We start from the raw sequence: 21248 nt of genomic DNA on the forward strand, positions 1-21248 counted from the left end.
TTTGCTTAGCAAGGCAGGTTTAATTATGTTAGTTAATGTACGAGATGAAACAGGGGACTGAGGTCTTATGTTGAATTAAAATTGATTGACTCTAGAATACGTCCTTAAGTTGAAGAGAAGAAATAAGTTGACCTTTGAAGCCATCAAAGTTATAAAACTTCCTTTAAAAATATAATTTTCTCTTGGGGAAATTTGATTGATCATTTCTAAGCAGGCTGTCAGCAAATGTTATAATTTTCCAATATTTTGGACAGGCCTCATCTAAAGATGAAGATTGTTGTTCAGACACAAGCAGAGGAAACATTATTTGTGACCCCATGTAGGGGGAAGAAATAATTTCCAATTTATATGCAAAACAACAAATATGTATGTATAATCCAGTCCTTCTGGCTCAATTAGTTAAAAAATAGAGTAAGACACACAGAGTTAGCAACACTAGATTCTGAGTATAATATTGGTGTTTCCAGAGGGAGCCAGCTAATTGGTAATAACCGTACTTTGCCAGCCTAGCAAGTCACACTCGAACTGTGCCATATCTCTTACTGAAAAGTGAACAAGTCAAAGCTTATGAAAGACAATGAGAGTGGAACATTGGAATACATTCCTAAATGTGTACTTGAAGCCTTACCAGACATAGGACTTAATCAAATGTTGGGTTGGCAGTAAAAGAGAATGTAGATTTCTAGTTACATTTTTATTGTATTTCTTGGAAGAGAATATGTATCACCTCTTTAATTTTTAATTCTCAATGAAGCTGTGTCCTACTTCTTCATACTTGCTGTCTCACCCCCCATTGTCTGTCTACCTCTCTCTCTCTCTCTCTCTCTCTCTCTCTCTCTCTCTCTCTCTCTCACACACACACACACACACACACTAAACATTAAATTTGTGCTTAAACTTAGTAGAGAAATTAAATAAAAGAAACCTGATGTTCTAGCATTCATACATCTGAAAGTTAGTTTATAACGCAATCTCATTTACTTATCATATGCAAACATCCTGTGTTTAAAATTATTGCAGAAAGAGAGCATCTTTACATTTTAATGCAAAGGAATATACTTAACTATACTGAGATCAATTGGAAAAAGAAAGTAGGACATCTGCAGTTGGGAAAGTAAAAGTCTCAACTAAATAGACATCTTGAAATATATTTGCATTGGCTCCAAAAGTCTACCAAAAAGTCTTCACAATTGTGTTGATGAAACTGGCTTAAGTCAGTTCCAATGCTCTAAAATCTAGCATTGTCTTTTTTTTTTGATGTCAATCCTTTTTTAATATCTGGTCTCCCCTAACAGGTACATACCACAATGCCAAGCTTATATCTTTTTCTGCATCTATTATATGTGTATGAATGTTTATATGTGTGTGTGAGTGACTGTGTAGAGTAGGTTAGTGGATGAGTACAATGATAAAAAATTTATTGCAACAAACCTGGCTGACATGTAATATCTATACCCGGCAGTTGGCTTATCCTCCTCTGTAGTTTTATTTATCTATCTTGTATGTTATTAACATTTCTTACACTTGCTTGTAAGCTCTCTGCAGTATTTTGCCATTGTTTATGCTCTCAAAACACCAGCTAAAAACCCAAGAAATGTATTCCTTGTGTAATGGAAATAACAATGAACTTTGAGTATTAGTATCATTAAGGTGATGATACAGTTTAAGAAAACAAAAGTCTGTATAATCATAAAACTTGGAGTTGGATTTCTTCTTGTGACAACTACTTGGGGGAAATAATTTAACCTCTCCTCACCTATAAAATGAAAACTTTTTATTAATTATTGAAGTAATTTACTTAAAATATATTTAATGGGTAAAGAACATGGTATTAAATTCATCCATTAAGTGGAAGAAAGTTGCAGGAACATGCCCTTTCATTTGGCAATTTTTTAAAACCCTTAGCAAATTCAAATATACGGTAACATCAAGATGCATTTTACTTGCAAGTTTTAACTATTAGATCATATCCACAGTGCTCTCAATAACAATACAAGAAAAACTTAAGGCATTAAAAAGTCTTGTATATTTTGATGTTCTTCAGCAGTACAGCAAGATATTTAGGGTGTTTTTTTCATTTAATACTAATCTGTTGCCCTTGGTATTAAATGTATTATATGATTAAGATCTTATAATGTTATTCAGTTGTGCTTCTGTCATACCTTCTTCTGGCTTAGTCTTTTTAAGAGCTATCAGTCCTTGGAAGATAGCTAGAGATTTGCAGAGAAGCGAAATGCATTCCGAAATGGAATGTATTAAATACATTTGTATTTACTGTAAAGAAAGTACAGTTTCAAGTGTTTGCATATTAGGGGTATATTTCTAGGAGCAATATTATTATTTCCTCATAGCAGTGTTAAGGTGAATGGTTATATCTGTAAACAGTTATCTGAGTGCTTCCACAAGCATCATACCATGTAATCATAGGAAGTCAGTAGGGAAACCATGACTGCTCCCATTGAATGTGTAAAGAAAATAGTGTAGTTTCATTTGTGTAAATAATAATTTGCTAAATGCTTACTCTATGTAAGGCATTATAATGGGCACTGGGAAAGGAAAATGCAGTGGTAACAAAGCCCCCAGGCTTTCAAGAAATTCAAAATCAAAATAGGGAACATATTTATGAAAATTGTCTCTATTAGGGGTGAATAAAGTCCACCTTCCTCCAGATGACTTCATATGCATAGCGTTTTGTGACAGCAAAGCTATCTTCATCTGATGCCTTTTTGCTGAGAATTTCCCCTCACCTTCTGTTTGGGATTTTTTTTTCCTTTGTTTCTTTTTTCTGTTCTATTTTTTCCTTTCCCCCTACCCCTCTGTTTTCTTTCTGGCATTCCCTAGTTTCTATCCTTTCATTTCTTACCAAGATTCTCTCGCTTTCTTACAACAGGACCTATATTGAGTAGTGTTATATTTTCCATAATAACATGCTGGCTTTAAAAATTCATTTGTATATATAATGTACCATCATATGTATCTCAAATATTTTGCTTGAGGGGCAGTTTGCCTGCAAAGTATTTACATCAGGTATTAATATTCCAGAAATCTCTCCACCTATTAAAATTCTTTAATAAGTATACAGTTGATACTTGAGCAACATGGGTTAAACTGTGCATATCCACTTATATACAGATTATATATATATATATATATATATATATATTTAGTACAGTACTGTAAATGTGTTCCTTCTTCCTCCTGATTGTCTTAAAACATTTTCTTTTTCTCTTTTTGTAAGAATACAGTATATAATACATATAACATACAAAATATGTATTTATTGACTATGTTAACAGTAAGGCTTCTAGTCAACAGTAGGCTATTAGTAGTTAAGCTTTGGGGGCATCAGAAGTTTTAGGTGGATTTACAACTGGTGTCCCTCACCCCTCACATGAGTTGGCATCCCTAACCCCTCATGTGGGTCAAGGGTCAGCTGGATAACAGAAGTTTTGTTAATTAACATAACTAATTTTTAAATAACGTGTGTGAAATGAGCAATGCTTAAAGAGTGTTTGGTTAGAAATAGGAGGGTCTCTACCACTTTTCGTGAACTAGGTATGGAAGTTTTGCAAGCACAAAAACTTCCTGCCATTGGGCAGTCATACTGGCTCTTCAGTCTTAGAGGAGACTTTCCTTTGACCCACAGGTGAAACTTGTTGCTCCCACCATAAGAATATTGTTGTGTTTTCCCAGGAATGAGCCTTTCAAATTGTATGCTCTTTTCAATGTCTAATGTTGTATTCCCTGTGATGGCAGCAGGTGGCCACTTGCCCATTTGCTAGAGTTCGCTCTAAGAATCACTGCCATTGTTGCTTATCCATAATGAGATTGAACAGGAAGAGGAGATTTTATGGACTTCAACTACCTGCAAACATATGTGCTAATAATATTCATGAAATTATTGGTATTTCCTAATAACCAAAGGAGATTAGTTACAGATGGTCTACCAGTTTTTAAATGAATATTTTCTTGGATGTCATCCCTCCACTCCACCTCTTCCCTCCTAAAGTGAAGGGGCTGCCCTTATCTGGTATCTTGATCTGTACTCATCATTTCAGGACTTCACTTGCCTGGTGAGAGAAAATGTACAATAAGTGCTATATGGAACTAACTATACACAATGTGCTTTTGAAGTGAAAATGTAAGAAGGATTAATGAGAAGCTATAAACAGCTTCACAGATAAGTTTATTTGAGATGGGCCTTAAATAATGAATGTGATTGCTATAAGAGTAACAGTAAAGATCATTCTGGGCAGAGAGACCAGCTTGAATGTACATGATTATTTCTAAATTCTGATTAACACAAGCTTGCAGATATTAAAAGGCATGCTCGGAATCTTGTTACGTTAAGTGGCATTCCATCTCTTAAGTACAACCAGACCAAAAATTTTCCTATCTCTATAAAAATATATAATAAAATTGACTATTTTTTTAGTGTTCTCTCACATGGGGAATTGGTGTTTAGGATTGTAAGGAACTGAAGGTAGTAGACAGGATCAATGAGGATTTTAAATGATAAGAGAGAAAGGAGAGGTTTCAGAGACCTTATAAATTGTTACTATATAGGAAGCCTACCCATTCAATGATAGAAAATGGCATGGAGGAACCCACTCAGATGTGGCTCATGCTGTGCTATACATTACTAAGACCCTAAATATCTCCTGTTTTCATTTAAGTTTTACCCATCTCTCAAGGGCCCATCCAATCGTACTTTTTCTAAGCATAATGCACTTTTTAATATTATCATCATGCCCTTCAAATTAGTTTTAGTACCCCTAATGTATCTGTTTAATACATAATACCATACTTTATCACTTAAGAATTTCAGAGAACTTTTATAAACACACCCTAAACTATGAAGGAGGTATGGGCAATGGTTCCTGTGAGTATATCCTTGTAGGATAATAAGACTTCATCGAATATTTGTCTATTAACAATGATTACAGAGAATCTAGAAGGTCATATTATAGTTCTTTGCCTATTGCATCTTTAAAGTGCAGATAATTTTACAATGCAATGATACCTACTGCAAATTGGTACCAATAATTGGAATTTAATTTTAGGAAGAGAGATAAAACATAAGAAAATATTCTGAATATTTTGGGGTTTTATTCAGGAAAACAGTCTCTTAGAACTGACTGAATAACGCCCCCTTTCTGTTCAGGATCACAGCCTTCTCTTATCTATTCTCAGCCCACCATCAATTAGAATGATGGATTTCTAGTGTTTCCTTCTTTTCATTGTGTGGATCCCGGTTGTGTAGGTTATTTTATTTGATGCATATAGTTACCTTTAGAAGTCAGGTGGTTCCATTATTAGAATTTTTTTTTTAATTTTTTTTTTCAACGTTTATTTATTTTTGGGACAGAAAGAGACAGAGCATGAACGGGGGAGGGGCAGAGAGAGAGGGAGACACAGAATCGGAAACAGGCTCCAGGCTCTGAGCCATCAGCCCAGAGCCTGACGCGGGGCTCGAACTCCCGGACCGTGAGATCGTGACCTGGCTGAAGTCGGAGGCTTAACCGACTGCGCCACCCAGGCCCCCCTAGAATTTTTTAATATGAGAAAAATCAGTTCTTTAAATCCATATACATAACAAGAATGGAAGATTGCATAGTTTGTACTTTAATAGAAAATAGACTTAACATTTTATATAGATTTGCTCACAAGAAAAATGATTTTGAACTGTCAGTTAGCCTGACCTTTGATTAATCACAACTCCCTACTCATTAAAGCAGTTCTTTGAATGTACGTGTTTTTCTGTAAGAGGTATGAGAGTAATTTATTCTTTAAAAAATATTCTTTAAAAAGACATGGAACTTTTATGCCCTGTCCCCTCCACAAATTTTCTTTTACATATTGTTTTTTAAATAGGGAGTATTTACAAAATAGTTACACAGAACTTTCAGAAAGAATCTCACACTTCTGTTTGTCTGTTTGATTGATGCCATGATCAAGAAGTGTGCGTTTTATTTCCTAGTGTGATGAAATTCTATCTTACTGTGATATTAATCATAGTAGCTCAGTGTTTCCCAATTTTAATGGCTAGAAAAGTTCATTTCTGAAGAATGACATAGGCAAGTTGTTAGAAACATATATACATCATTTCAACAATTCTTTGTTCAAATCGTATTTAGTGAATACCTAACAGGAAAGAGGCACTCTACTATGCATGTATAATACAAAATAAAGCTCAGATGGTCCCAACCCTCATGGAACTTTGTTTCCTACCACTTGCCAGTGCTTTGCAACAACTGTCTTAATTGCCTGAAAAAAATTGCATGTACAAATTTAGGAACAAAGACCAATTTGGCAAACTAATTGTTATGCTTGTGAGTATAAACCATGTATCCCTAAATAAATTGCATACATGCAGTTCTCCTACATGGTAATAGTTTAAAAAATTTGAGGGAATTTGTTGTGTATGTTAAAGTAGCTATTGGTTGATCAAAACATTAATCCATGTAGTATTAATTCAAAGCCACCTCAGAGTTCATGTAGTCCAAACCCCAATTTTACTATAAAATTATTGCCCAGAGAAGCAAAGTGAATCATTAAACTTCATAAACCAGATTATTTGTGACTAAATGTGGCCACTTTGATGCATTACAGTGGAATGCAGTGAGAACTAATTACATCCATAATATTTGAATGACACATGATATCAGTTTATATTCCTGCTGTTGTGTATCTTAGCCCTCAAGTAGATAATGCAGAATTTAGTATCATTTTAAGAAGCTTGTTTTTAGCACTGATGACTTGACTCAGCAATTTGTGTTAAACAATATTTATTTAAATATATAACATTGATAATGTGCAATAAAAAATTTACTTTTTAATTTGTTTGAAAGTTCTAAATACAGATTTTTACAAATTCTACACCAGCGTATTCCTCAAACAGAAAGGAAATTCAGCCCTTATGTGCATGTATTTCCCAAGTAGAACATCAGATAACACATTTTTGTGACTTCTTAGCTCTGTAGACTCCTGATATTAAAGGAATGTGACTCTTCTATGAGCCTGCTGTGATATTACTATGAGGTTTCTATGATGGCAGGTAAGAAGCATACACACTTTTACTTCCCTGAACAATGTCTAAGTCAGAGATACCGCAGTCATCGTTGTTCTCTCCACTACTTGGTCAACCTAAAGACTCTTGAGACTTTTGCAATAGAGTGGGCTTGGCAGCCATTGTTAATGAATCATTTTAATGATAGTTTTAACATAAATTACTTGTTTCCCTCTTTTCTTTCTGATTTTTCAGAATTTAGCACTTAAGTGCTAATTTAGCACGTGTGTGTGTGTGTGTGTGTGTGTGTGTGCGCGCGCGCGCGCGTGCAACTCACATGCCTTTTTTGTGGCCACCATGGTGCAATATATGCAGTAATTTATGTTCCAGATTGATATAAAAATCAGATTAGCAGGTTGTTTTGTGTGCACTTAGTATCTATAAATTATTGTGTACCTTTTTTTAACATGAGAGATCTGAATTTGGGCTGAATGTGGGGAATAGACTTAGAGTCTACAACAGCGTAATATGTGAATATACGTTGAGTTAAATGCTAAAATTAATTTCAAGGTGTGTAAATTTTGTAAAAGTTCGAAGGTGGGATCAAACACCTTGGCTTTAGCAACTTCAAAGACTTTATAGAAGATATGGCACTTACATTAGGGAAGGTTGACACATTTTTAATTTTCTAAAAAGGTGATAAGAAAGCATTGATGGTTGAGAGAATACTGTACCTTTTTTTTAATATAAAGTAACTATATTCTTCTAGTAGGTGATTTTGGAGATATATATATATATATATATATATATATATAATTTAATTTTTTCAAAAACAACAGGAGATGAAAAAAGGCATTTATTCCATCTTCACATGGGATGACCTCATTTATAATAAATTTAGAAAAACTAGAAAAATCGTAAACACTTTTTTGAGTGTAAAGCTGTTTGTTCCTATATTATACACTTCTTCCTAACCTTTATGTACCCCCCAAATATGAATTTAGGTAAAACTAGATTAAATAAATGGTAGATATGAATAATGGAAGTAAAAGCAAAATATTTTGAGCAATTACTCTTGGCTAGATACTGTTAAGTAATTTCATGCATATCTCCATCTTCATAGCAGCTGAAAAATTTGAGAATTAGAGATTAAATGGCATGACCAAAATCACAAACTTAGTAATTGCCAAACCTGGGCTGGATTTCATGTTTTAGTAATTACAAAAGTATCATGGGGCTAGATACTGAATTAAGGAGGTCTGGTCTTGTTTTGGATCACCCTTAGTCTTGTTTACAATCTGAGTGACCTTATATGAGCATCATCTTTGCTTCCCACCTGTCATCAGCAGTGTTTGCCTCCCTGCATCAAAAGCAAATACTAGTCATGATTCACTCTAAGACAAGGACCTGTAAACATCACCATGCTTGTTATAATTGATGATTGTCAATCACCACATAGCATCCATAGGAATTATTAGAAGGGAGGGAAGAATGTATCAGAATTAGGAGTCTACGACTGTTGAAATCATTCTTCTTTGACAGAAGATCCTGAAGCATTGGCTATGATGTTGCGTTTCAAGCATATTAAAATTTGTATAAAAAGCTAAAGTTTTCAAGCATATTTTAGAAGCCATTAGTTTTTAAAATATTTTTAAAATTGAGGTATAGTTGATACACAATGTTACATTATTTTGAGATGTACAACATAGTGATTTGACAACTGGATGTGTTATGCTATGCTCACCGTAGGTGTAGGTACCATGTGTCACCGTACAGTGCTATTAAAATACCATTGTTTAATATTGCAATTATCATACCATATATTCCCTATGCAATACCATAGAAGACATTAGTTTTTATAGAATTATCCTACTTTAGGGAAAACCAGTATCATTTGTGTTTCCTTGTTGGAAACCTGTAGTGTTTTTAAAGTTCTATTTCTAATGATTTTACTATAAGATGGTGCTGATTTAATTATTCCCAAAGAAAGAAGAAATTAAAATTCATGAAAAAAAAAAGAGTCATCTCAAAGGACCAGAATTAGGAGAATCTCAATTTGGGAACTGGTTTCTAACTGTGTCTAACTGTGTCTAACTGTAATGCTGTGCTTGAGTTCATTGATCTCAGTCTCAAAATTAAGGAGCAGTACCTATAGTTCATGATTGTTCGTTTGTTGTGTCATTGAAGAGAATCCATTAAGAAAACAACTTCTATCAGCATGTCTGAAAATGCCTAGTAGATGTAATTTCTTTTTTTTAATATGAAATTTATTGTCAAATTGGTTTCCATACAACACCCAGTCCTTATCCCAACAGGTGCCCTCCTCAGTGCCCATCACCGCCTTTCCCTCCCTCCCACCCCCATCAACCCTCAGTTTATTCTCAGTTTTTAAGAATCACTTATGGTTTGGTTCTCTCCCTCTCTAACATTTTTCCCTTCCCCTCCCCCATGGTCTTCTGTTAAGTTTCTCAGGATCCACGTAAGAGTGAAAACTTATGGTATCTGTCTTTCTCTGTATCACTTATTTCACTTAGCATAACACTCTCCACTTCCATCCACATTGCTACAAAAGGCCATATTTCATTCTTTCTAATTGCCAAGTAGTATTCCATTGTATATATATGCCACAACTTCTTTAGCCATTCATCAGTTGATGGACATTTAGGCTTTTTCCATAATTTGGCTATCGTTGAAAGTGCTGCTATAAACATTGGGGTACAAGTGCCCCTATGTATCGGCACTCCTATATCCCTTGGGTAAATTCCGAGCAGTGCCATTGCTGGGTCATAGCATAGTTCTATTTTTAATTTTTTGAGGAACCTCCACACTGTTTTCCAGAGTGGCTGCACCCGTTTGCATTCCCACCAACAGTGCAAGAGGGTTCCCGTTTCTCCACATCCTCTCCAGCATCTAGAGTCTCCTAATTTGTTCATTTTAGCCACTCTGACAGGCATGAGGTGATATCTCAGTGTGGTTTTGGTTTGTATTTCCCTGATGAGGATTGACGTTGAGCATCTTTCCACATGCCTGTTGACCATCTGGATGTCTTCTTTAGAGAAGTGTCTATTCGTGTCTTCTGCCCATTTCTTCACTGGTTTATTTGCTTTCTGGGCATTGAGTTTGGTAAGTTCCTTATAGATTTTGGATATATCATTTGCAAATATCTTTTTCCATTCCGTTCCTTGCCTTTTAGTTTTGTTGATTGTTTCCTTTGCAGTGCAGAAGCTTTTTATCTTCACGAGATCCCAGTAGTTCATTTTTGCTTCCAATTCCCCTGCCTTTGAAGATGTGTCAAGTAAGAAATTGTTGTGGCTGAGGTCAGAGAGGTTTTTTCCTGCTTTCTCCTCTAGAGTTTTTATGGATTCCTGTCTCACATTCAGGTCCTTTATCCATTTTGAGTTTATTTTTTGTGAATGGTGTAAGAAAGTGGTCTAGTTTCATTCTTCTGCATGTTGCTGCCCAGTTGTCCCAGCACCATTTGTTAAAGAGACTGTCTTTTTTCGATTGGATATTCTTTCCTGCTTTGTCAAAGATTAGTTGGCCATACCTTTGTGGGTCCAATTCTGGAGTCTCTATTCTATTTCATTGGTCTATGTGTCTGTTTTTATGCCAATACCATATTGTCTTGATGATTACAGCTTTGCAGTAGAGGCTAAAGTCTGGGATTGTGATGCCTCCCACTTTGGTCTTCTTCATCAAAATTACTTTAGCTACTCTGGGTCTTTTGTGTTTCCATACAAATTTTAGGATTGCTTGTTCTAGCTTCAAGAAGAATGCTGGTGCAATTTTGATTGGGATTGCATTGAATGTGTAGATTGCTTTGGGTAATATTGATGTTTTAACAATATTTATTCTTCCAATCCATGAGCATGGAATGTTTTTCCATTTCTTTGTATCTTCTTCAATTTCCTACATAAGCCTTCTATAGTTTTCAGCATACAGATCTTTTACATCTTTGGTTAGGTTTATTCCTAGGTATTTTATGATTCTTCCTGCAATTGTGAATAGGATTAGTTTATTTGTCTTTCTGTTGCTTCATTATTAGTGTATAAGAATTCACCCAATTTCTGTACATTGACTTTGTATCTTGTGACTTTGCTGAATTCATGTGTCAGTTCTAGCAGACTTTGGGTGGAGTCTATTGGGTTTTCTATGTATAATATCATGTCATCTGCAAAAAGTGAAAGCTTGACTTCATCTTTGCCAATTTTTATGCCTTTGATTTCCTTTTGTTGTCTCATTGCTGGTGCTAGATCTTCCAACACTATGTTAAACAACAGTGGTGAGAGTGGACATCCCTGTCGTGTTCCTGATCTCAAGGGGAAAGCTCTCAGTTTTTCCCCAATAAGGATGATGTTAGCTGTGGGCTTTTCATAAATGGGTTTTATGATGTTTAGGTATGTTCCTTCTTTCCCGACTTTCTTGAGGGTTTTTATTAAGAAAGGATGCAGAATTTTGGCAAATGATTTTTCTGCATCGATTGACAGGATCATATGGTTCTTATCTTTTCTTTTATTAATGTGATGTATCACATTGATTGACTTGTGAAGGTTGAACCAGCCCTGCAGCCTAGGAATAAATCCCACTTGATCATGGTGAATAATTCTTTTTAAATGCTGTTGAATTTTATTTGCTAGTATCTTGTTGAGAATTTTTGCATCCATATTCATCAGGGATATTGGCCTGTAGTTCTCTTTTTTACTGGGTCTCTGATTTAGGAATCAAAGTAATGCTGGCTTCATAGAATGACTCTGGAAGTTTTCCTTCCCTTTCTATTTTTTGGAACAGCTTGAGAAGGATAGGTATTGTCTCTGCTTTACATGTCTGGTAGAATTCCCCAGGGAAGCCATCTGGTCCTGGACTCTTGTTTTTGGGAGATTTGTGATAACTGATTCAATTTCTTCCCTGGTTATGGGTCTATTCAAAATTTCTATTTCTTCCTGTTTGAGTTTTGGAAGTGTGTGGGTGTTTAGGAATTTGTCCATTTCTTCCAGGTTGTACCGTTTGTTGGAATATAATTTTTCATAGTATTCCCTGATAATTTCTGGTATTTCTGAGGGATTGGTTGTAATAATTCCATTTTCATTCATGATTTTATCTATTTGGGTCATCTCTCTTTTCTTTTTGAGAAGCCTGGCTGGAGGTTTATCAATTTTGTTTATTTTTTCAAAAAACCAACTCTTGGTTTCATTGATATGCTCTACTGTTTTTTTAGATTCTATATTGTTTATTTCTGCTTTGATCTTTATTATTTCTCTTCTGCTGGGTTTGGGGTGTCTTTGCTGTTCTGCTTCTATTTCCTTTAGGTGTGCTGTTGTTACATTTTGTATTTGGGATTTTTCTTGTTTCTTGAGATAGGCCTGGATTGCAATGTATTTTCCTCTCAGGACTGCCTTTGCTGCATCCCAAAGCATTTGAATTGTTGTATTTTCATTTTAATTTTCACTTGTTTCCATATATTTTTAAATTTATTCTCTAATTGTCTGGTTGATCCACTCATTCTTTAGTAGGGTGTTCTTTAACCTCCCTGCTTTTGGAGGTTTTCCAGACTTTTTCCTGTGGTTGATTTCAAGTTTCATAGCATTATGGTCTGGAGGTGTGCATGGTATGAGCTCAATTCTTTTATACTTATTAAAGGCTGTTTTTTGACCCAGTATGTGATGTATCATGGAGAATGTTCCATGTGCACTCGAGAAGAAAGTATATTCTGTTGCTTTGGGATGCAGAGTTGTAAATATATCTGTCAAGTCCATCAGATCCAATGTATCATTCAGGGCCCTTGTTTCTTTATTGATCCTGTGTCTAGATGATCTATCCATTGTTGTAAGTGGGGTATTTAAGTCCCCTGCAATTACCATATTCTCATTAATAAGGTTACTTATGTTTGTGAATAATTGATTTATATATTTGGGGGTGCCCGTATTGGGCTCATACACATTTATAATTGTTAGCTCTTCCTGATGGATAGACCCTGTAATTATTATATAATACCCTTCTTCATCTCTTGTTACAGCCTTTAATTTAAAGTCTAGTTTGTCTGGTATAAGTATGGCTACTCCAGCTTTCTTTTGACTTCCAGTAACATGATAGATAGTTCTCCATCCCCTCACTTTCAATCTGAAGGTGTCCTCAGGTCTAAAATGAGTCTCTTGTAGACAGCAAATAGATGGGTCTTGTTTTTTTATCCATTCTGATACCCTATGTCTTTTGGTTGGAGCATTTAGTCCATTTACATTCACTGTCATTATTGAAAGATCATGGGTTTAGAGTCATTGTGATGTCTGTAGGTTTCATGCTTGTAGTGATGTCTCTGGTACTTTGTGGTCCTTGCAACATTTCACTAACAGAGTCCCTTTTAGGATCTCTTGTAGGGCTGGTTTAGTGGTGACGAATTCCTTCAGTTTTTGTTTGTTTGGAAAAACCTTTATCTCTCCTTCTATTCTGAATGACAGATTTTCTGGATATAGGATTCTTGGCTGCATATTTTTCCTGTTCATCACATTGAAGATTTCCTGCCATTCCTTTCTGGCCTGCCAAGCTTCATTAGATAGATCTGCTACTACCCTTATGTGTCTACCTTTGTAAGTTAGGGCCTGTTTATCCCTAGCTGCTTTCATAATTCTCTCTTTATGCTTGTACTTTGCTAGTTATACTATGATATGCTGTGCAGAAGATCAATTCAAGTTACATCTGAAGGGAGTTCTCTGTGCCTCTTGGATTTCATTGCCTGTTTCCTTCCCCAGATCAGAGAGGTTATCAGCTATTATTTGTTCAAGTACACCTTCAGCCCCTTTCTCTCTCTTCTTCTTTTTCTGGAATTCCTATGATATGGATATTGTTCTGTTTGATTGCATCACTTACTTCTCTAATGCTCCCCTCATACTCCTGGATTTTTTTGTCTCTCATTTTCTCAGCTTACTCTTTTTCAATAATTTTATCTTCTAATTCACCTATTCTCTCCTCTGCCTTTTCAATCTGTGCTATGGCTGCCTCCATTTTATTTTGCACCTCATTTATAGCATTTTTTAATTCCTCATGACTATTTTTTAGTCCCTTGATCTCTGTAGCAATAGACTCTCTGCTGTCCTCTATGCTTTTTTCAAGCCCAGCGATTAATTTTATGACTATTAGTGTAAATTCTTGTTCTATTATATTGCTTATATCAGTTTTGATCAATTCGTTAGCTGTTACTACTTCCTGGAGTTTCTTTTGAGGAGAATTCTTCCGTTTTGTCATTTTGGGTAGTCCCTGCGGTGGCTCCAAACTGCAGGGGACTTTCCCTGTGCTGTCCGGAGAAACTTGCATTTGTGGGTGGGACCTCAGTCAGATCCGATGTCTGCCCCCAGCCCACTGCTGGGGCCACAGTCAGACTAGTGTATACCTTTATCTTCCCCTCTCCCAGGGGCAGGACTCACTATGGAGTGGTGTGGGCCCTGTCTGGGCTACATGCATACTGCCAGGATTTTGGTGCTGCTTTGATGGGATCTGTTCAAGGGCATATTAGAGGGGTAGATCTGCAAGGTGCACAGGGATGGGAGGGGCAGGCTTAGCTAGCTTGGCTATCAGTGGTCCCCTATGGGAGGGGCGCTGCAACACCAGGAGGGAGGCAGGCCCATCGGAGGGATGGATCCACAGAAGCACAGCGTTGGGTGTTTGCGCAGTGCAAGCAAGTTCGGTGATGGGAACTGGTTCACTTTGGAATTTCAGCTGGGGGATGGGAGAGGGAAATGGCGCTTGCCAGCGCCTTTGTTCCCCTGCCGAGCTCTGTCCTTCCTTCCAGAGCTCAGTAACTCTCCTTCCCAGTGTCCCAGAGCAGAGCTGTTGACTTTTAACATTCCAGATGTTAAGTCCCACTGGCTGTCAGAACTTACGCAGTCCAGCCCCTCTGCTTTTGCAATCCAGACTTTGGGGGTTCTTCCTTGCCCTGCAGGCTGCCCCTCCACTGCCCTGTCTCCCTTCCGTCAGTCCGTGTAGCACGCACCACCTCTCTCCCCTTCCTATCCTCCTTCATGGGCCTCTTGTCATGCTTGGCTCCAGACAGTCTGTTCTGCTAGTCTTCTGGTGGTTTTCTGGGTTATTTAGGCTGATGTGTGTGGAAACTAAGCAATCACCAGGACGAGGTGAGCCCAGCGTCCTCCTATGTTGCCATCATTTTCTTTAATTTCTTAATTTGTGGACATCATTTTAATTTGAAACTTTTTTTTTATAATTTTGGCTCTTAACACTTCTTGAGATGATGAATTCAATAAGGCTATACTCCTTGCTATGTAAATGTTTGTTTAGTTATACTCTCAATCTTCTAGATGCTTGAGGTAGAGGTCTATGTAAGGTTTGCTCTGATAGGACATGAAATCATGTGTAATTTGGTGAATGTCAAATGAATGGCAAAGATACTAAGAGGTATAGAATGTCTGATGTTGTATATTAGCAAGAACTTTCATCTCAGTAATAGACTGTGATAAATTAGGTCTTATTTACCAGCTACTTTTTCCTGTTATTTATCTTTTAAATGAGGAGTCTGCCTATCTTCAAAAGATAGATAAGTGAAATTATCTAGTTTAAATTATTTCTGTATAAACTTAAACACTAATGTTGAGATTTACTAAATGGGTAATACCATATCATACCAAGGTTATGGCAATGCCTAGACTCCAAAGATTCTATCTTAATTTTATACTTTCCTGGAAAACCAAAGATTCTTAATTATTTAGTCTGTGCTTAGAGAGCAGCATATATTTGCTCACAACTCAGGTCAATTTAGTTATTTAATTGTGTGTGTATGCATATAATTGTATTACACCTTTATTTTTCCATAAGAACTCTCTTGATATCAGGTCACAAGAACTGAATAACATTCAAGATAGGAAATATCATAATGTATTCTCATCCATAACATCCTGCATAACATATAATAGATATTTAATCAATATGTATATCATTATTTTAAAAAGGATGGCAATTTATTTAGTTGCATTTTCCTTTGTTCTGTTTGAATATGTAGAAGGAACTAGAATGCAAGATTCCTTGTGAGCAGCCTACTCAGAAAACAGTATGCATGTTTCATCCAGAGAGACATAAAGTGGGCTACTTTAAGCTGATAGGATCCGTGATCCTATAAAAGGAAATGTCCTTTTAAAACTCCAAGATTGATTTTATTTGTTCTAATTATAATTAAAAATAATCAATTCACAAGAGTGGCAGGTTTATTACATATTTTGTAGTCCCAGGCACTACTTATTAAGCATTCCATTTTGCAGTGCCATTTAAAAATTCTTAGGTTAGATATGTACATAGTTGCTTTGCATTAAATGATGTTGGTATTTTAAATCTATAATTTTGAGTTAAGAATTAATCCATTGAAATGATAGTTGAGAAAAATCCAATAGTAATTCCCTTAAAATAAAAAGAAGAAAACAAACTCAAGCATTTTGTTTCATCTCTTCTGTGGGCTCTATGATAAAGTAATTATGCAATCAGTAATTAATCACTTCTAGCCAACAAAAAGGGCATTGTAATTCTGGAAAATAATGCATTCTGCTAAAATGGTTGGATAATAACCAACTAAGCTTAACACAAACATGAGATAATAGAAAAGAAACAATGAAAATAAGTTGTGCTCCTCTGGGAAAACAAAAACAAATAAATTAATATGCAAATATGCAAATTAGAGGATGTGACTCCTGGATGTACATTAAAATATAGAGAGACCTGGATAAAAATGTTTAACTTGAGTATCCATTGGGAAACTCCTTTCCCTTCTCCTGTTATGGATTATTATTATTGTTTAATAAATTAAATCTCTCAGTAATATTTTAGATGACAAAACACCATCAGCTAAAAGAAAACAAAACTGTATAGACAAAATTAAATGAACTTATGGCCTACAGTGATTTTATTTTTTTTAACAATTTTTTTTAACATTTATTTTTGAGACAGAGAGAGACAGAGCATGAACGGGGGAGGGTCAGAGAGAGGAAGACACAGAATCTGAAACAGGCTCCAGGCTCTGAGCTGTCAGCACAGAGCCTGACATGGGGCTTGAACTCACGGACTGCAAGATCATGACCTGAGCCGAAGTCGGCCGCTTAGCCAACTGAGCCACCCAGGCGCCCCAAGTGATTTTATAATAAAATAAAACATTACCCCATGTACGAAAACAATTTTCATTTTTCTACCTACCTACCAATTTTGAAAGGATAACTTCATTTAATTTCTGCATATCCCATTTTATAAACACAGGAAATAACAAAAGAATAAAAGAACCTACCTCAATTCAACCTTTACCCATTTACTTGGTATCTTGCACAGTTTACTAAAACCTTCATCATTTTAGAAGATATCCCACAGTGTTTTTGTTTGTATCAAGTGTGATCATTTGTATGTTGAACCTCAAGATTAGGTGATAGATAATGGTTAGATAGATAGGTAGATAGATATGTTTATTTTCCTCATTTATTTCTTCTACCCCAAAACTAAGAACTTTCCTGTCTACCATATTTGCCTTAGCATAAGAGCTTATAATTTTGGTGGGCACTGAGTAAGAATTTCTTTAGGATCAGAAATCTTCACAACAACAGACAAAGGCCAGGGAAATAACATTCCATATAAGAGGTACTAAATGAATTGATTTTTGATTGGAAATAATTATAGTTTAATATATGTACATTTTTTTCTGGTAAAAAGTCCTTATTAATTGATCCAAGGGTTCTTAGTTCATGAGAATGTTAATTTTGTTAACATGAAATATTGAACAAGAAGAAAAATATTTTTTATATCCACTAGAATTCCTCCTCTTTTCTCCTACCACTGTCACTCCCATAAGAAGGTGTGGTGATGGGGCGCCTGGGTGGCGCAGTCGGTTAAGCGTCCAACTTCAGCCAGGTCACGATCTTGCGGTCCGTGAGTTCGAGCCTGCATCGGGCTCTGTGCTGACAGCTCAGAGCCTGGAGCCTGTTTCCGATTCTGTGTCTCCCTCTCTCTCTGCCCCTCCCCCGTTCATGCTCTGTCTCTCTCTGTCCCAAAAATAAATAAACATTGAAAAAAAATTATTACTTTTCAAGCTGTTAATGTTACTCGTAGATAGGTAGGTGGATTGAATCAAAACTCTTTCAGTACTAGACCACAGTGAAAAAAAGTTGAAAGGGTTCGTACACCAATTAATACCAGAAAGAGATCAATATTAGGCAGCCTGTGTCCTTGTTGGTAGGTTAGAGGACCATGGTAGAATTTAAAGATTAGGTAGCCTGGTCTTAAAGCAGTTTCTAAAAGATGATATAGAACTAAACTTTTTTTTTTCAACGTTTATTTATTTTTGGGACAGAGAGAGACAGAGCATGAACGAGGGAGGGGCAGAGAGAGAGGGAGACACAGAATCGGAAACAGGCTCCAGGCTCTGAGCCATCAGCCCAGAGCCTGACGCGGGGCTCGAACTCCCGGACCGCGAGATCGTGACCTGGCTGAAGTCGGCCGCTTAACCGACTGCACCACCCAGGCGCCCCATGTCAGAGAGAATTTGATATGATATGACCTCATTGAAAATCAGTCAGCCGTTCGTGTAACAAACATCCCTGAGCACTTAACTTTCTAGCTAGGTGTGCTGATACAAATGACTGTTATCTGAATTTCTTTGGAACTGGAGTCCAAACATGTTCCCATTATTGTACTTCTGAAGACATGTGCTCTTGCCTGATCATAAAGAGAGATTCCTGATTAGGAGCCTATGATTAATGAGATTTGGTTGAGTGTCACTTTTTGCATTTTAAAGTTTTGAAAATGCCGTTAAATCTGGTTGTAAGTTGAATGGTGAGGAAACTGATGATGTGGTAAGGAACTTAGTTAAAAATTTGAATTTCTTTTTCTTGCAAGACTTTACTTAAATTCAGGTTAATTAACATATAATGCAATGTTGGTTTCAGGAGTACAATTTGGTGATTCATCACTTGTGTATAACACATATAACAGTGCTCATCACAACAAGTGCCATCTTTCATGCCTATCACACACTTAGCCCATCTTCCCACCCAATACCCCTCCAGCAACGCTCAATTTGTTATCTATAGTTAAGGGTCTCTTATGGTTTGCTTCCCTCACTGTTTTAATGTTATTTTATTTTTCCTTCCCTTTCATTACATTCACCTCTTTTGTTTCTTAAATTCCACATGAGTGAAATTCTGTGTTACTTGTCTTTCTCTGAATCATTTATTTCACTTAGCTTAAGACACTCTAGCTCCATCCATGTTGCAAATGGCAAGATTCCATTCCTTTTGATGGCTAAGTTATAGTTCATTGTGTATGTGTATGTATATATATATATACATACATACATACGTACATACATACCATATCTTCCTTATCCATTCATCAGTCAATGGACATTTGGGCTCTTTCCATAATTTGGCTATTATTGATATCTCTATAAACATTGGGATGCATGTGTTCCTTCAAATCAGTATTTTTGCATCTTTTGGATAAATACCTGGTAGTACAATTGCTGGGTTGTAGGGTAGTTCCATTTTTAACTTTTTGAGGAAAGTTGAGTTTGTAATTGGGTAATTGGTTGATCAAATTTGTGTTCTGGTAGAGTAATGGAAGTATTCAGATTCCACTCCAACTTCTGGAATGCCTAGAGTGTTATAAATATCCCTGGATAGTTTCATATGCATGCAACCTCTGAAAAAGTTATTATGGCCTGTACTTTTGTAAAAATAATAGTAATAACAATAATATTCATCCAAATAAAATGCACCAAATAATGGCAGAGCTATGAGTTAAACAGTTGCCTTTCTAATTCAGGTACACAACTAAGACTACTTTCAGGGAAGGACTAAAAGAAGGGTTGATTAGTCAAGAGATTTTCAATAGGACAAAGCTTGGAATAAGTCTGAGGATGTAAACTAATAGCAACATTTCAATGATTTGTGGTGAGGATATTTGATTAATTAATTACTGAATGTAAGGGTGAGAAAGCAGGAACAATTAATGATCATTACAAGCTCTATGAGTTGGAAGACTGGGGAGTGAATGAAGGAACATAGAAAAACATGTTTACTAAATACAAACATACAGAGATTCATTTGGGACGGGATAAGTGGCCTGTGGAAAATACAGTTGGAGGTCATATAAACCTGACAAGTCCATGTTGCTGGATGCTTGTAATAAATAAAAATCATTTGAGGATTTAATCTCACTCGGACCTAACACCAATGAAACCCTAATTGATATCAAGGATATTTGGTGTTCATTTTGTTAGTCATTGGAGTTGTGAAATAGTTTCATCTTCAGCTGTCTGGTTCCTATGGTCTGGGTGCTTTGAAATAAACAGAAACCCAATTTAAGTAATAACATTGTATAGTAACCCTCTTACTTAGAATCTGCTTGACAGATTAGCCTAGCTTGCTTTTATGTCTGTAGCCCAAGTAGTTTAAATCCTCTAAATTCCATCACTTTGGTTCCTCTGGATGCTCTTACCCTCCCCGGAGTGGGCTTGAAATGTCATGTGGTTTCAGACACTTCTTTCAAACTATTAGTTCCTCCTTGAAAGTTAGTGTATTTCCCTCCAGTATTTTAATCTTACTTTCTGGGAGTCCTTACTTTGTCCCATGCCCATTTATGTAGGCATAAGGCATTACTCAGGAAACCTGTATACTTATAACAAAATTTGCAGAAGTCAGTGAGTGATACAGATTTTGCCTTTCAGAAAAGAGGTAGCACAATTTAGAGGTGGTGTGCTAGGAGCTGGTACAAGTCATAAGAGGACTTCCAAATTATGACAACAGACTAAAAGAAACTAACTGAAAATCCATAAAGTCAGAAATTGCTCTTTAAAAAATTAGATCATTTTTATATTAAAGTGGCACAAAAATATCTTGAATGTTGTGATTGTTATATTCTCACTTAACTAAAAAGCCGAACTGCTTAGCAACCCTTTTCTTTTTTCATAATGGCTTATACATGGAATACAAACCTTCAAAACCCATTCCCAGAGTGACTATACGTACATGTCAAGCAAGTAGGAAATAATGTTTATTTTATTAGCATTACTTTATATTTTTAATAGTAATATTTTCAAATATTTTCAACTCTACTACTTTATACTATAGTATATTCCATGGTCCTGAATATTTTCTATTGGTCATAATACAGGGAGTCGCTAAGTTTTTATCAATGTCCTTTATGGATTAGAGCAGTGAATCCTCACGTAACAAAGCAATTACATAATTTGGGTAAGTTATCACATTTC

Source organism: Prionailurus viverrinus, chromosome A3 (assembly GCF_022837055.1).
Source record: "Prionailurus viverrinus isolate Anna chromosome A3, UM_Priviv_1.0, whole genome shotgun sequence".
In the NCBI taxonomy this organism is placed as follows: domain Eukaryota; kingdom Metazoa; phylum Chordata; class Mammalia; order Carnivora; family Felidae; genus Prionailurus; species Prionailurus viverrinus.